Source organism: Hippocampus comes, unplaced genomic scaffold (assembly GCF_001891065.2).
Source record: "Hippocampus comes isolate QL1 unplaced genomic scaffold, H_comes_QL1_v1.1 scaffold151, whole genome shotgun sequence".
Lineage (NCBI taxonomy): Eukaryota > Metazoa > Chordata > Actinopteri > Syngnathiformes > Syngnathidae > Hippocampus > Hippocampus comes.
The window spans coordinates 2,023,090-2,041,520 of NW_017805591.1; the positions used below are offsets into that span (position 1 = coordinate 2,023,090).

At 40.8% G+C, this 18,431-nt stretch overlaps 1 long non-coding RNA gene across 2 annotated transcripts in view; it reads left to right on the forward strand.

Moving 5' to 3' along the window:
* Positions 1–18,431, forward strand: part of LOC109521988 (uncharacterized) — a 28,762-nt gene that overhangs the window by 8,846 nt on the left and 1,485 nt on the right. Inside the window, exon 3 of one of the 2 annotated variants that reach the window (XR_002169475.1) lies at positions 13,997–14,980. The exons of the other annotated variant lie outside the window; for it this stretch is intronic. This is a non-coding gene — a long non-coding RNA (uncharacterized LOC109521988). Of the gene's footprint in view, positions 1–13,996; positions 14,981–18,431 lie in introns of those variants that run through there. 2 annotated transcript variants of the gene reach the window in all.

The following is an 18,431-nucleotide window of genomic DNA, read 5'->3' on the forward strand; positions in this document are numbered from 1 at the left end:
ACTCATCAGCACCTCTGAGAAAGTTTGAAACAACAAGCCTCAAACACCAGTTTCAGTGATCGACACGAAATTGGATGGGCATGTCTATCGTAGCAAAACACACGAAAAATTCTCAAGGACCTATGCCTGAAAATGAACATTTTGTTTCGATGTAGCAATTTTGCATGAATGAGTATTTTGACAAACTCCTGTTGCAATATGCAATTGGCCCAAATGAGACCCAATCGGAAGCGGTTGTATACTCAACAGGTGGGTCGCACAAAATTGTGAAACTTTTTTGTCTGCGCCATCTACTGTGGCCGCAGCGTGGAATCAAATCTTGGAGATGATTTGGAAAATTCATGGTTACTTGACATTTCTTGCAAGTATAATTCTACCTGTGTCAGGAGAAATTTCGATTTCCTCAACAGTACCATGCAATGATACAACTCTGTGTAAATCCAATTATATACCTCATGTTTACCTTTGAGTGATTCCATTTGCAGTTCTCTGTAAAGCCCGAGATACACGGCAGCAAAGCACCAATAAATCCTCTAATAGTATTTTGTGCAAGTGGGCCAATGAGTTTTGTTGTCATTTGCCGTTTTATAACAATATGTAGTGCTGAATAGACACTGACAGTGAAGATGCCTTGTGCTTTGTTTTGTTGCATTGTGCTGTTGTTTAAGGGGGAAAGTGGATATCTGTTTCTCGGCAACCAATAAATAGTCACAGCTTGGCATGTTAAAAAAAAAAAAAAACAGTGCACTGTGAAAAGTTTCATTCCAGTGTAAAGTGTTAGTATTGGGGTGTTGCTGGAATTCCAAAGCTGGTCGGTTTAACTGCGAAATGTTTTAGCTCTCATATTTACAGAAGTGCATATACTGTTTGTCATATGCTTCATTGTGGAATCTGAAATTGAACATTTTTTGGGCCAGAGAAAGTTATGACACTGAAAAAAAGCTTCATAACTCAAGTCATTATGTAACAGAACAAACTCAGAGGCTCTCTTTCATCAATTTTGGCCATTTTTTTTTTCTTACATAATCTGTCTGCTATTTATTTTGGAGCACGACAGACAGTGACACCACCTGTTCCAGCTCACAAACTTTGGCCAAGTGCTACCACATTCACAATATATTCTTTGTCGGAGACAGAACCGCACTGTACTGTACATTCAACTGTGGACAGTAAATATTAATATATGACATGTTTGAATATGTCCAAATTAATTGCATTCCAAACAACAGTGAAACTTTCCAATAACTCAAATGCATGCCAGAATGAGTCCCTTTATGTCAACAAATTGACATAGTTGACTCTTTAATGTGCATTCCATTCTTATTTTTTTCCCCATTTTTTTCTGCTGTTTTCAGTTTTGTGGTGATAATCATCACATTTATCTTCTTCATAACAAAATACATGTAGATCAAGTTTCAACATTGTATCCCATTTAAAGTATTTTTAATAGCTATGGTTAAATTAGCCATTGTTGACAAACACCATTTATTTACAAAGAACAGAGGAGTAACACACGCTACTGGAATGTAAAACCAAGCAGAGTTGCACTGATATTCAATTGCTGGATTACCCAACTTCTGGTAAGCAGCACTTTTATGTGACACGTGTCACCCTCTCAAATATGTGATTTTGGCAAGTCAAGAAATGAATTGTGCATCATGCGCTGTAAATCTTTTTCATTGTGGTATTTTGGCAAAAGCATGTGACATACGCCTGGGAGATGTCATAAATTTTGTGAAAAATACCTATCATGTCTCCTTTAAATGAAGAAATATTGAGGTCAAAATATTAAAAACAAGTACAACGATGGCATCTTTGTGTTGATACGAAACATGACTCAACATTCACTCTGAAAGGCACACCAGTTCCCATTGCACAAGTGTGGAACAACGAATGAATCAGAATGACCGTAAATGTGTCTGGAGATAGATCCCTTTTATTGGCAGCACAGTGTTGACGCGGTTAGCACATGATCAGCCTCACAGTCGAGAAGTTTTGTGCGACTCTCTCATGAATGATAAGAGCTGACCTACAAAAGATAAAAACACTGAATAGTTACAACAACAAAAAAAAAAGACCATACTTTATGGACTATATGATGCAACTTTTTTCACACACTCTGAATCCTGTGTCTGAAACAATAGTGTTGCTAATTTATAGATTTTTACCAATCGTGGGCATTGCGTCAGTACTGACGAAAAGACCGTCAGTCCATCACTGATGAGTGCCCATTCTGCTAACGGATGATGGGAAACTTAAAAAAAATGGATCGACAAAGCATCAATGGAAGCGGGTTTTTATCAAGTCATTGGAATCGTCACAAACCGGGCTTGGTCCAACGGATCTACTCAGTCCGACAGTGACGGACTCCCATTTCACTGATGACTGACGGAAACCCGTGTCATGGGGATGAATATACACCGGGGTTGCTTCAAACGGATTGCATTGACTCTGGGCTCATCTCATTCCTCTAATTGGACCGTTCACAAGTCCTCACTCTTCACTTATATGCTTACGTGCTAGCACCTCCTACCAGAAATTCCATCAAGGAGGGAAGAGCAAGAAAGGTTTTGGGGTAATGAGACGATGGCTCCTCGATGTTAGCATTTGATGGGAGTGAATATAAAGTTGTACTTGTTAATCTCGAAACAGTTTTGTGTGTGTGTGTGAGACTGTGGAATTAAAAAAAAACGTCAGAACAGGGAACAGGCAGGGAGAGAACTAGGAACATAACAAGGAAGAGCTATTAAAAAAAGGTGGATGGATGGTTTTGGGTGGATAGCGACAATAAGCAAACAAGTGTAATCATCCTATACATTTTCAGGCATTTTAATCGTAACCCGGCTATTAACAGCCTGCTGTGTATCTATTCCTCTCTGAGGTTGAAACCAGGTCCAAGTACATGCTGGAAATGAGGTCAGTATGGAAACTGATTAGTTGCAGTTATTCATTGCATGAATTCACGACAACTATAAGAATAGTTTTGACTCTTGCACAATTGCTGGATCAGACTTCACAATGAAACATGTGGGAGTATGTGCGTGGGAGTGATTTGTGCTGTGTAATGAGATAGGAATATTGTCATTGTGTGACTGACTGCTGGTGTGCGTTGCCGTGCAGAAAGCATGCAGAGCCCCCCCACCCCTGAGGGTCAGTTGGCACAGAGAAAAGTTACAAATGTTTCATTGCACTCAACTGAAAGTCCTGGAAGCCAACAAGGAAAAAAACATAAAACAGGAAGGTTGTTGTTTTGGTTTTTTTCCTCATGTGGTGTCAATAATCTCACTTTGCCAACATTCACATTAGAGAGATGTTACACTCATGTTAGGAAGTGATTTTCTCATGTATCAGCAGGGCAGATGTCACAGTTTTATATAAGGTGCGACACCATCGTGTATTGAGTCTACTTAATAGTGTTTCTGGCTGGCTAACACGATGAACATTAAAAAAAATGAAGCCAGGATCAATATGAGTTTAAATCTTAACATACAGGAAAACATTTCATTAAAAATGTAATATGCAGAACGGGAAGCCTGGCAGTTCTCTGGTAAGCGCCGCAATATCTTAGATGTGATAAGAAAATAATAACAAACTGACAGTCTCCAACCATTTTCCTTCAATGGGAGAATGGTTTGAGCCTGGGAATAAAACCTCAGCATGTGTAGCGTACATTTGAACAAATCTTGAAACTTAACACGTAGTGAACGGGGAAGATGGAGGAGGCGGTGGGAACGCATCACAACCAGTCGGACGAGCAATTCAGGAGTGCTCTGTCAATCAAGCTACAACATGAGGAAGGCGCGAATACTAATGTTCTCTCCGTGCCTGGGTGGGTTTTCTCCGGGTATGCTGATCTCTTCCCACATTCCAAAAACATTCATGGTAGGTTAATTGAATACTAAATTGTCCATTGGTGTGATTGTGAGCGCGAATGTCTGTTTGTTTATGTGTGCCCTGCAATTGGCTGGCAACCAGTTCAGGATGTACCCCACCTACCGCCCCGAAGACAGCTGAGATAGGCTGCTGTTCGCACGTGATCCTCGTGAGGATGAGCAGTTCTAAAAACTGATGGCTGGACCATAAATCAACCAAAGCGACCCATTTTCACATTTTAATCTGTTCTTCAGTTCTTCCTCTGCAGCAAGTTATTAGCAGAGCAGAGCTCTGATAAGTCTGATAAGTCGTGGACAGCCATGCATAGCTTTGCCCGCCGGACCTCTGCTTAAACCTATGGCTAAGAATACTGTGTAGACTGCTCACACACACACTTATCCAGACACACACACACACACACACACACACACACACACACACACACACACACACACACACACACAGGACACCACTTCCTTCCACAGCAGGGAAGCACATGCATCCATGCTTTTGAAACTAGCTGTGTGCGCAGCTTGTTTGCAACCACTAGTAATTGAAGTGGATGACACGATGACATGATGGGAGTACAGACAAGGACATTGCGGGTGGACAGAAATGTTGTGAGTGTGAACCCGTGGGTGCGAATGGTGAAGAATAACCATTCTATTCTTCACTGGTGTCCTTGTATGACCATGTATGTCCACAATTAATGAATGATAACTTGAAATGAGTAAAATATCAAAAGAGGCTGTCAGTTCTTATGCCAGCATCATTCCACGACCAAACATCCTGTCTCTTCAATCGTTCTTTGTGTTGAATTTGATCAAAAAGCACCACCTCATTTGAAACAAAAGCACGGGTTCATGATCAGGACGTTGGCGTCAGAGGCTGCTCTGATTTAAACACCTTTTGGAGGACTTCTTCCGGAGCCGGTCGGGACACGAGCCAGGACCGGAGTCTTCTGATTTCTTTCCTCTCCTGCGCTGGCGGCAGCTCGAAATAGACCAGACGAGCAGGCCTAGTCAGAGCAGATCGCTCTTGGCGACGTCTCAGCCAAGAGACAAAACCCCTGTAGTCGTCCCCCTAATCAACAGAGACAGAGAAGGTTGCCTTGCAGGAGCCAGACGCAGATCAGCCTTAGCCAGGCACGACAGGATTTTGCTAACTATAGAAGCAGAGATCCAGGTGAACAAGTGTATATGCCTGTTGCCGATAAAAGATGTTTTTTGTCTCTTTTTTTTTTTTACTTCTGCCAAGCACAAATTCAAGAAGTGATTGCTGTCAGTATTCATTCAATTTAAAAGTTGTAATGTCTTGAGGAAAAAAAAACCCACAAGATATTATGATGCGTATCTGGAATGGGAATCTGTCATGGTTTTGCTCTGTCTGTATTTTTGTTATCAGCACCAGCTGGAGTGGAGAGCGTGCCTCTTCAGCGGTGCACCTGTTTCTCGTTCCCCATCAAGCCTTGCCTAGTATTTAAGGGCTGTCAAGTTTCCGAGTCACTGTCGCATTATTGACGTTGCTTGATGATATGCTCAAGAGATATTTTCTCGACGTGACGATTATAGTCGCTCCTTTTTGTGATAGTTCCTTGTTTTGAAAGTATTTTGGTTTTCCAGTTATTCTGGTCTGAATTAAGTTTGGTGTGCTTGGGCTTTTGCCATTGTGTGTTGTGTATTCTCAGGTGTCAAATTTACCTTTCCCTTTGCAAATGCTCCATGTTCATACTTGGTTTTCCTGGCTCTTTGTCACCAGTGAGTTCTGTTTATACTTCGTCGGCCCTTCATTTTTCAAAATAAATATTTTTCTTTCATAGTCCGGGTCTGCGTTAGTGGCATCCACATACCATCTGGTTTGTTTCCAAACCCTGTCAGAATCTAAATATCAACTGGCCAAGTATGAGTTAACACGCAATTTGTCTTCATTAGTGGGACTCCCTCTACTATTATAGCAAAAAGACTCTATAAGAAAATATACATTCAGAACATACAGGGATAATTTGGCTTGAGAGTTAAATTTGTTCCATAACAATCTCATTACTCAATTTACTCGTTGTATAGTTGTAATGTACTCCTGGTAGAGCTGCAGTTGTTAAAGTGCTCTTTAAATACAGTTTACTTGGGTAGTTTATATACCTTTTCCTAATTGAAATACCCATAATCTGTTTTGTGCTATGTCAACTGCTTTTGTTGTGCGTTGTTTTGATAGCAGGAAGGAGCTAGAAATGGTGTCCGTGGCGCCGTCAGTCCAGCAGGATTTTGCCTGATCTTGTCTTAGGTCTTACAAGCCCTCAAGAGTGGGTCGGGAGGACCGATGATGTTCTCAGCAGTCCTAAATATCCCTTGCAGTCATATTTACTGGGTAACACTGAGCATTTTATTTCACAGCATTTTCGCACAGGGAATCTGTTTCACCTCATGCCAATTGTTATAAACACCCTGACATGTTTGGATTCATGTAATGATGGCCATCAATAAATACACCACAGGGCCCATTGTTTCCTAACTCGCTGTATTTTAATGCCAAGCATACTTGGAAAGCACACCCCCACGGACACCTACACAGCGTTCTTTTTCGCTCATGTTCACTGGGTGGAACATGTGTCAGACATTTCAATTAGCTGCACAATCAATCGCTCGCTAAATGAAATCCGCACGTGTTCACGATGCTTTTCATTTCTTTCCCAGTATATAATGTACTAGGAAGCCAGCCGGTGTTGTGCGTGTCCTTGAACACATGAGAAGAGCAGATTGGTTCCTGATGCTGTGTCATTTTTACAGTGACGATTTTGTGACAGTTGAATACAAAACTTACAAAATTCCATTCCAGAGTCAAACAGAATTGTCAGTGGTGTCGGAAGTGAACTTTTAGAAACACTTTTTTAGGCTATCCAGTGCAGGCCAATGCAAGAGGTGCTCTAACCAAAACTGTCAAAGAACAATTTAACCAGTTAGAGGATAGAGGAAATTCGGAAGGGACACAGGTAAAATGATGGCAAATCAAGAACAATGTCGTGTATGTATGTATGTATGTGCACTTTTAATAACTGTACAGTTGGCAATTGTTTAGGTAACCTTATAACCTTTCTAATTGTAACCCACTTCATAAAAAGAAGCTAATTCCTGTTGAATGAAAAACAACAGGCTTTATTTTGGAGACGGGCGCACATGTGCTTACCTTAAAGCCTGGCGCATCTTCATTTTCTTCTCAGGGCAAGTCTAGTTTGCAGTGTTTGGGAATTTGGCAGACTTCGCTGCTCCTTTTTGAGGGTTCCAGCCAGCCAAGAGCGTTTTCTATGACATGCCTCAGCGCATTCGACAATTTGGTGACAGAAAGTAGACGATACATTAAACCAGATAAAAGCAGATGTAAGTTGTGGCTCGGGTGGTGGCTTTGATCAAAGCCCAGCCAAGTAGATTCGGAGCTCCATGGATGTATGGGGTGGATGTCATATTTAATTCATAGTACACATAACAACAGCGTGCATGGATCCCTCTGAATTACCGTATTATAGAAATCAATTCATTGAACCCATTTTTATTTTCGATCATATTTAACCACAACAGCAACCACCAACTGACAGTTAAGTTCTTGCACTGTGAGTGTGGTCAGTAATCCTCTTGTAGGGAAACAGACTGAGCCAAAAATACAGTAAGACACACACACACACACACACACACACACACACACACACACACACACACACAGACACTTCTTATCTAAAGGCTCGCGTGTGAGGCGCAGATGATGAAATACATCGAGACAGGCTGACAAAGGAGAAGAGAGGTAGCCAATGGCAGGTCACCCAGTTTTCAAACACCCCTTCCAAACACATTCTCCAAACCTCTGTCCTGTTTCCTGTTGACAGCGAGGCGCTATTGTGCACACGTGTGTTTGAGGCCTTCAAGTGGAACAATCGACTCAGTGTTAAGGAGTCCAAAATTGCACATCCATTTCCTGTGCGAATCATCTGTTCCATTTCACTGAAATGATCTGGCTGTTTTAACATGGAAGGGAGCCATGTCTGAATTTGCGTGCGCTTTCACTATAATAGTGAAATTCATTCCTTCCTCTTTCTAGCCAGTGCGCATCCTGCTGATTGCAGAAAGTGCCTCTTGTCAAAATGTCAACGTGACTGGACAGCTGGGGTATCGAGGTCACAGTAAAAGAGAGCTACTATGAAAATAAAATTGTAATTTTATGAGAAATTTTTTTTTCAAGACAGCGATAACTTTTTTATGTGGGTGAAGTTGTAAAGAAACAAGCCTAAATGGTATCTATACCTGCATGTAGATGGGCGCTATTAGTAGATTTGATGTTCACCCCCCCCCAAAAAAACATATTTTGCTATAGCTTGTAGTATATTCCATATAAGTTAGTTTTAGTAACCCCCAATACTGATTACAGAGTGTAAATGTAAGGAGACTAATGAACTGTAACTACACTTCATGTTGTGGTTATTGTCACTTAGATCCTGTTTCACCAATGGTGCAAAATCTTAGACAGTCTTCACTTTTCTTCCAATAATACATAAGCAAGCCAACAGTTCCAACATTAACAGAATGAAAAGTTGTGAAGAGAAGGAAACGTTTTTGAAGTTAAATTTGGAGATGCGACATCAGTGATGTAGTTTGCATTCGATGACAGAGCCAGTTGCTTTCAACACAAAGTACTGAGTGCAATGAATCCCGGGTGTTAAACGTTCATACCACACAGGTGCTATGAAATAAAGTCAAATGAATTAACTTGACATTTATTTGCATGGTAAAAATGCTTCTTCAGAAATCGTGTTCAGTTTGGCCGTTGCACTGTACCTCTTTTTTTGTGGGCAGGATTCTGCTCTTGTTGATTGTGAGAACTGTTGAGCGACAAAACAAAGAAACCTCCAAAGGGATTCACCCGCACAGCCGATAATAAGGCGGGCGACAGATAGAGTTGTGGATCTATTTATAAAATAGCGCTTGTGTATTGGACAGAGTCAGCTTTGTGTGTTCCAATGCGTTGAGCTCTGGCTTTGCTAACACAAATGCTTTAAAGCCGTGTTTCCCATCCATTCGAGGAGATAAGAGATTTTCTGCTATTCTGGCTGACAGGAAGTCTTTGCACAACAACAATGAGCCTCGCTGAAGATACACGTACAAAACAAACATGCACATTCCCGCTCACATTCTTTCAAGCTCACCCGTTCCCGAAACACGTTTGTGTATGTGCGCGCATATGCATACCTACATATAGTAAAGCCCCATGCACTGCTGCAGCTTTGGGACCACGCTAATGGTACGCCGGCTTTAAAAAGAACAATAACCTCTTGGTTTGAAGATCATTGTTCATTGTTGTGTGAAGTTTTAACAAACATTTCAGCATGGTGAAATTCCATCCAGTTTCTATACCGCGCAGTTTGTTTAGGGACACAGGGAAGCAAGAGGCACGGGTACAGTCTGTACTGCCTGTCAATCACTGGGCTGGCACTCATGGAGGCAGGCAAGCATTCATTTATGTTATGCTCTTGTATCTACAAACGTAGGCATTACTGTAAATTGGAATTTGGCAGTTAAACCTGGAGTGTAAATTTACTGATGGTGCATGCATTATTCAGTGAGGATTACAAAAAAAAAAAAAAAAATCTCAATCTTGCAGTGTTTTGAAAAATAGTTTCTCATAATTACCTCAGGTAGTTGTGGCATTACCCCACTAACCAACCAAAATGCAAACATAAAATCAGAATCCATCCATCCATTTGAATTATAGTGAGGTTTTTTTTTTCTCATTAGGGTGCTTGATTAAGGTGGAGCCAATTAAAATAGTCTAGGACCTAGACTGATGACGGGTGATAGTATATTCAATAGAGACAACCGGCTATTCACATTCACAATCACACCTAGTGGTAATTTCAAGTCTTCAATAAACCAAACGTATGTTTTTGGAATGTGGGAGGAAACTTGCGTACAGTACCTCGAGAAAACCCACATTAGTGCAGGGAGGATGTGCAAACGACACACAGGACCAGGGGACGAGGGATTCTGAACCCCTGTCCCAACAGAAGGTACAATACTGTATCATCAAGGGAACATTTCGTGCTGTCAGAAATCATAATAATCAATAAATACTGATCCATTTAAACAGACATTGTTGTCTTGAATTACACGCGGCCAGACTTGCAAGTGATTCAAAATACGAGCTTTCGTGAGCCTTTTTTTTTTTTTTTTTTAATGTGGTTTATGAGAAAAAAATTTGAGAAACGGGGGAGGATCACGCAGTGATGACGTGTATAGCTTTCATGAGGGTGTGAATTTGTTTCTACAAAGTAATTAAACAGAAATGAGTTTCACCCTGCTGGTAATGTTGTTGTTGTTGTTGTTGTTGTTGGCAACATCATCAACACACAGTGTTTAATTGCTCTAAAACAGACAACACTTGACATGGTGGAGTGTTTTGTGGCCTCCTCATACCTTGTGCAATAGCGAACTTGATTGTCATGCTTCTTTACCTTGTTCATCCATGGGAGGGAGGGTTGTGCTTATGGCGCTTGACGGCAACTTTGGACTGCCGCTTAATATTTTTTGAACGTCAAATCAAAGTCATGCCATCGGCAGTTTGGATCTCCAGAGACTTCCACACACGCATTGTGATGGTGTGCCAAGAAACTGTGGATGTTTTCATTGATGAACATTGCAGCAAGGCAGAGTTTTAATGTGTTAGTCGAGTAGCCCTCCTGTTATGTTTGTTTCTTTGGTACACCAAAATTGTTCATCGGTCACTGTGACCTACTGCGCATGCAAATAAAAAATATTTTTAGTATACTGTATACGGTTGTATCACAAAGAAGAAAATAACTACAAGATCGAACCCTGCACCTCTGCAGTGTGAGGCTGCCGCCGCACTAGCCAGTCAACGACCAGGTTGCCTCATATATATAAACACACCCTGAACTGCGTCCAGTTTAGGGTGTAGCTACAACTATATACAAATGCTGCTCGGCATGTTAGCATGCCTAGAAACAACGTCCCCAACACTACAGCAGAAGCTGAAGCTGCCCTTCCCACCATTGCCCCCTCAGGAATGTTGCCTTGTGTGGCTTCACATGTGGCACATGCCAGGATCCGCCCTTGCGCATCAACACAAAATTACTTGGAGTGTTTTTCCAATTCACACATTGACCGGTTGACTTGCTGCTGGGCAGAATTCCTGTCCAAATAACGTATGCGACACGTTTCTATTCAGGCAGTTGAAGAACTCCTCTGTCGTAAAAAATAAATAGCATTTTGCCCCTGAAGTTGCACCGTGCAGGTCATATTCCCACGCAATGATGCAGTGGATGTGAGTGGAACTAGCTGTTTGTGTATACGTGTACGGCGATTGGCTGGCGACCAGTTCAGGGTGTCGTCTGCCTTTTATCCAAAATCAGCTACGATAGGCTCAGGTTTCTCATGCCCTTGAACAGGATTAGTGGTATACAACATGGATGGATGGATTTTGGGGCCCCTAATGCAGAGATGAATGTGTTGCTAATGTAGTGTGTTATGTCTGGTAGTGCCTTCATATACGGTATTTTGCCCAATTTAGCTGAAATGAAATGACAGTGTTAATCCCATTAGCTCTGCACTGCTAGGATTAAATATGAGGCAGATTAAACAAGCACTTTGGAGTAATTGGTTCCATTTTAAAGCCTCTTATATTTCTTATGAAGTACAGCTTGTAACCAGGCAGGATTTCCCTTAAATTGCGACCATTATCTTTGTATTCTTGATGTTTGTTTCTGTCACGGTTTTGTTTTGTTTTGTCTCCAGCAGGTGGCAGTGGTGGGCTCTCCCTCCCATTATTGCCTGTCACCTGTTGTAAGAGACTGCCAAGCCATCACCAGTTGTCGGAATATTTGCCTTGCTCATGTCTCACATCCAAGAGCTACTTTCTAGACCAGGGGTGGGCAATCCCAGTCCTGGAGGGCCGCTATCCTGCATATTTTCCATCTGTCCCTGTTGCAACACACCTGATTCAATTGTTCAGGCCTCGACAGAGCTTGCTGATGATCTGATCATTTGAATCAGGTGTGTTGGAGAAGGGACAGATGGAAAACATGCAGGATAGCGGCCCTCCAGGACTGGGATTGCCCACCCCTGTTCTAGACCTTCATCATTCTTGATCTCGTTCGTCGTTCTGTTTGTATTCTGGTTTGTTTCGCTTGTTATTTCTGTTTTGTTTTCGTCTTTTTATCCTTGGTGCGTTTTTGTTTTTTCCATTGATTGGCTTTTCCGTGTTGTTTTTGGACAATTATTTATTTGTCTTGCTTTTTGCAAGCTCTTTTTGTTCATAGTGTTATTTAGCTCTGGTTTTTCCCAACGATTTATGTTGCACGTTGTCGTTCTCGCAACCTTATTTTGTAAATAAACCTTTTTTGTACTCGATCTTATCCATGTCTGCGTTTGTGGGATCCACTCCTGTTCCGGACTGGTCCGGAACCATGATAGTGTCGTGGATTGACACGACATTATTTACCATATTTGCTGTGTGTGTGTGTGTGTGTGTGTGTGTGTGTGTGTGTGTGTGTGTGTGTGTGTGTGTGTGTGTGTGTGTGTGTGTGTGTGTGTGCGTGCGCGTGCTTTATTCATGTAAGTTTTAATGGTTATAAACTCGATTGTGGCAGACTATATTGTCAAAGCAAAAGTAAAAACATTCTCAATGTTCACACCGAGTATTCAAAACATGCTTACGCTCACACACACATGGGCACAAAGCACAATCCCATTTAATCTAATGTATCCTGACTGGGAACATTCCTGTCACGATAAGTCAGTGTATTTTGCTTATTGGAGCAAACAATAGTATCTGTCAATTTCATTTTCATAAATGAAAGGATTATAGAGCCTCGTGTTGATCTTTTGTGTTCAGGCCAGTGTATTGCAGTTCCTCTGCATTCCCACGACCAATAGGCACCACCTTGTACAAGATGTGACGAGCAGTGCCATTTGTCACATAGAAATGCACCATCTCTTTCTTGATGTGACATAAATTTGTAAATTCACATGTCCTGGTTAAAATTTACTTTGTCAAAACTATGTCTCTATTGTTGTACGACATTTGAAAGTTTTGTACTTTCTTCGGCTTCTTTTGTTGCTTTACTATCACAGAAGGGTAGCTGTAACGGCAAAGAGGAAAAGTGTAATCATAATACTTTCGGTGGCATTGGAAAGCTGTGCGGAATATCGGCAAAATAATTAATTACAAATAACAACTCCTCCATCCACATTCTAATCTAACGCTCAGCCCAGCAAATTTCACATCATGTGTTTGATGAAAATTTCCACGGGAGTCCGCTTCTATGTCTTTCTGTGACTCTTCCAAGCTCTCTGTTGCAACCTGCACGCGACAACTGTGTGATACTCTAAGTGTCAGACACTGAACAGTTGGACATGTTGAGAATGTTCTGCAAGTCCACATTTCAAATTGTTTTTGGAAATTTTGGACACCGTGTCCTCTGGGCCAAAGAGCGAAAGAATCATCCGGACTGTTACGGACACAAAGTTCAAAAGCCAGCATCTGTGATGGCATGGGGCTGTGTTAGTGCCAATGGCATGGGCAATTTAAATCTGTGAAGGCACCATTAATGCTGAAAGGTACATACAGGTTATGGAGAAACCTATACTGCCATACTACATGTGTTTCAACAGTCTGCCTTTGGAGTGAATGAGTGCAGGTACGAGACTGGCCTGTCTACAGTCCAGACCTGTCTCCCATTGAAAACGTGGGGCACATTATAAAACGTAGAATACGACAACAGAGCACCCGGATTATTGAACGGTTGAAGCTTCATATCAAGCAAGAATGGGGAAGAATTCCTCCTACAAAGTTTCAACACTTAGTGTCCTCGGTTCTCTCACATTTATTGAATGTTGTCAAAAGAAAAGGTTATGGAACACAGTGGCTACTTTCGAACATGTTGCAGCCATAAAAGTACCGTATTAAGTTAATGATTCTTTATTATCAACATTGACATTAAATATCTTGTCTTTGTAACTTAAATATATTTTGATCATGATTTGCAAATCATCGTATCCTTTTTTTTTTTTTAATGTTTTACACAAGGTCACAACTTCATTTGAATTGGGTTTGTATGTGTGTCCAGGTGGAGGAAAGAGGGGGCAGTTTGCAGCAGGAGACCAAATAATAAAATTAAGGAAACGGGAAGGAAATGACAAAGGCTTTCCTCTGAAGCCACACAACTACAACTCTCCCTTTGTCATCCTGTGTGGAAAATTGGACTCACACAAACACACGCGCGCATGAACGCTATGTTGTTGTTGTGACTGGGATGAAAAGTTTGGTACACAGACATAAGAGCCGAGCGATAAAGAAAAGAAATGAGGGGAGGAAAGCAGTTGATTAAGACATGAAGATAATTGTAAACATGTAAAAAAAAAAAAAAAAAAAAAAAAAACACACTTGTTGGCAGTCGTCATTGTGACAAATGGGTAAATAATGAACATTTGAAGGCTACAAAATGTCCATATAATCATCGATTCGAATAGTCACAAATCTCATTTGGTTGTTTTGCTGTGACTGAGTTTTTTGGGGTGGTTTTCATACTTGTACTTTGTACAATGAGCAGGGTATGCAAATACCAATCATCAGAATTTGTGTGGATGCATTTATATGTACTTGATAAAAAAAATCATCTATTTAAATATACGTTTAGTCGACTACAGTAAATGTGTTTGTTTTTTTGTTTTGTTTTGTTTATTTCTTACTTTTTCCTTCAGCCTCTGCAGTAAATGAGGCCTGTTTATCCAACATAGGTGGTTGTTTCAATGTTGACTCAAACAATCAGTACAACAATACAAGCAACCTGCATCAAACAATGCAAAAGTATTTCCCATTGTTTGCTTTTAACCTGCCTAGAGGTCAACACTGGCTTGTCCTCCACTGTGGAGTTTGTGTATTTCAAGCTCACTTTAATGAGAAGTTGCTCTGAGGTCATTATGATTCAGCCATAAGGAAGAGACAAAAACAAGTAAGGAATGTCAAAGGAAGGTCAAGGGCCACTTCAAGAATGTCATTGGCATGGTTGTTATGGCATATTCACACACAAGCGGCCATACACTTTTTTTTTTGGGGGGGGGGTCCAGGAAAATTTGGTTTTGAGAGAATTATTTAAAATCATGTCAGACGACAGACTGTGATTGTGAGGATGTTTGTCAGTCTTCCTATTTTTTTTTTCCACAGGTAATGTAATGGTCTGCTTGGGCTGCCCACAATAAAAGGCCACTCTAAAAACGTGAACAATTACTCAAATTCAAATCGACATTGCAGTGTAGTAACTTCCAGGATACAATTTGGCGGCAGTGACTCAGCTTCATTTTGGTTGGACGATAGGATTTATTTTTTATCAACCTATATACAGTTATGAATATTTTATATGTTTATTTTTACAGTGTCGAGATAAAATTTGCGCTTAAATAGTGCATTCCACACGGAATATGAAAATTTGACATAATAAAGCCACAGATTTGTTTGCATTATTCTTGTTCTCTGATTTATCACTTATGTGATATGTTTGCAAAAAATTGCAATTACATTATTTTCCAAATTTGCTGAGCCCTAATTGGACCAGGACCCTCCCGCGGACCATTGGTTGGACACCACTGCTGACGATAGACGTCTCATGTGACTTAATACATGATGACGATGATGAAGAATGTTTAATTCAATTAGCACACTACTTGACCCAGTGAAATAAACTACTTTCTGTACACTCTCTTCTGGATTACTCCCAGCTCCAATATCTTTAAACAAACAAAAGGCTGTGCTATAAACTCGGGGAGGTGCCCTTTGTGATCAAAAGCAGAAGTGTAACACATGGCCCCACATTGCATGAGTACACGCTGGCTGGCTTCCAGGTGAGGGCATAGCAACAGGCACGGTCGCTGAGCATTTCCTGAACGGTGTTTGGCTCCTGAGAGCCAGTGACATGCTAATTCCACAGCGGTTGCGGCACGGTTGCTCCGTTGTCTCCTGGCGCTCGTGCCCTTCGTTTTAAGAGGCTTTCAAAGGCTTCGCAGAGATGAGCGGCCATCTGGCTAAACCCCTCTGCAGCCAATCACACGTGCTTTCAACACAGATGATGTCAGTGAGGAGTTTGAAAAGAAGCACGGAACACAAACTTGGCCCGGGCTTTCAACTTTTGTGCCACTTCGTCTCCAAGTGAGGCGAAAACAGCCGGCTGATACCGCTTGCTGCAAGTTCACAAGAAATATGTGATGAAAGATTTTCTTCTTTCAGAATAAATTAGAGAGTGAAGTTCAAGGAAACATGTCTTTCTAATGTCACTGATAAACAACCGTAAACTACAAAAAGTACTGGAAATAACAGAAGTCAAATACATAAATAAATAACATTGAATTTAACAAAAATAAATGCATTTGAATAAATGACCAAAAATCCAATAAAAACATTTTAATATCAGAAAATGACAATAATACTGTGAGGAGCCATTCTTCATTTCTTCATCTATGTGTTAGAAACAACTGTGGAATACGTCTGCTGCTACTTCTGCGATGACTCAAATGACTACTAAAAATATTTAATAATGAATAATAATAATAATAGGAATAATTATTATTATTTTAGTGTACTTTAGTTTGTTTCAAGCATGTAATGTCCCTTAAAAACAACTTAATGTACTTTTTGTTCTTGTGTGACTTTTAAACAACTATGAAATAATCTGAATCATACAAGTCTAAATATAATTTAATACCGTAAATATATGCACAATTCAACCCCGCCCCTCGCTCGCAGTCAGCTGGAATAGGCCCCAGCTCATACTCGTGACCTTAATGACAGCAAGTGCCATGGAAAATGGACAGCAACAAACAAACCAGAAATAAACCTGCAATTGTACTGTAGATATATTTGTATTCACGGCAATAACTAGATTGATTCATGTTTTATTTTAGGCAGGTAAGAAATTAAGTATGTAAAAAAAATGAATGTATGACACAAATCAAATGTTGCACAGCTGAAATAATTTATTTCTTTTCTGAGCTAAGTCGAAACGTTTAATAAAATATTCCAAATAGGTTATTGCTGATTGACGATGCATTTGTTAAATCAGATATTAACTTTTTTTATGAGGTTGTAGCTCTTTAACCTATTGCCTAGAACAGTGCCATGGGACATTTGTGTGCTGTGAGTGAGTAGCCTAATTACATTACTTGCTATTTTTGGAAAGATCAAATGGAGATGTTCGAGAACAATCATGTGTAAGCACCATGTACAGACTTGAATTTACCTGAGGCAACTTTCCATGCTTACACTTTTAGACTTGCTACTCTTTTATGGAGTTGCAACATTGCAAGGATCTCTGCAATTAAAGGGCTCTTTATTGCATTCCCCCTTGGAGGGGGACACATTTTTGGCACTGCCCGCTTCTAACAACTATCTCTCTTTGCTACTTTCATGTGACTAAACCCAAAGTTCAGTCCTGTTGCTTTTGTGGTTTGGGGAAAGAAGATGCTTTTAAGACTCTCCAGCTCGTGGATGTTACATAATGGCCAAACAACAGGCGTGTTTTTCTCTCTTTGAGTACTGACCCAGTGTCAGGATCGGTGTCACAAGAGATATATTTCAAACCCAAACTATAGACTACGAGTTTTCCCTTCCATTGTTGGTCAGACGATCAAACAGCACATTGGTAAAGATAGCCTGCAGAATTTGCTTTGTTCAGTGGACAAGAAGAGGAGAGAGTTGAGGCAGGATAACTTGTGGCTGCTTCAACCACGCATGACACAACATGCCCGTTCACAATACCCCGAGCATCCAACCATTCCTTGTGATTTGTTTATTCCCTTTTCCAAGCTCAAGTGGGTCATTGAGAGAATTTGTTTTGACAATGTCATTGAGATGGCCGTGATGACAGAGCTGTTGAGGATCCCGGAAGAATTCTTCCAGGAGTGCATGAAGGCATGGCAAAGAAGGCTTGGAAAGTGTGTTAGACTCCAGGGGCAGAACTTCCAAGCGGGCGGGTTAAGTGTTCGGGTTAGAGTTAGGGTTCGCGGGAAGGGTTCAAGTCCGAGGGTTAGGGTAGGTGGTAGTTAGAATTTTAAACACACCATTTGTCACGCTAGTTCTTGAACTTTTCTAACACAGCACATAGAAATGGACGTCATACAAGAGGACCCCAACTGAAACACTAGTTGAAAATACAAAGACAAACTGATTCATTTGCAAATCCACGCACATAGCTGTAATCACAACAATAATCACGACCATATAACTCTCTCGCTGCTGTGTGATGCAACAGAGATTCGGCCCTGAGATGCCATTGAAAATAATTAGAACTTTTATCTGGAATTTTGTAATTTTGTAAATATGTGCTTTTTAATTGAGTTTAACCCGAATTGAGTTTCAACTGCTCAAACATTTGTGTCTACATTGTGTGTGAATGTGTGTATGTCTGTTTGGAGTGTGTGTGTGTGTGTGTGTGTGTGTGTGTGTGTGTGTGTGTGTGTGTGTGTGTGTGCGTGCGTGCGTGCGTGCGTGCGTGCGTGCGTGCGTGCGTGCGT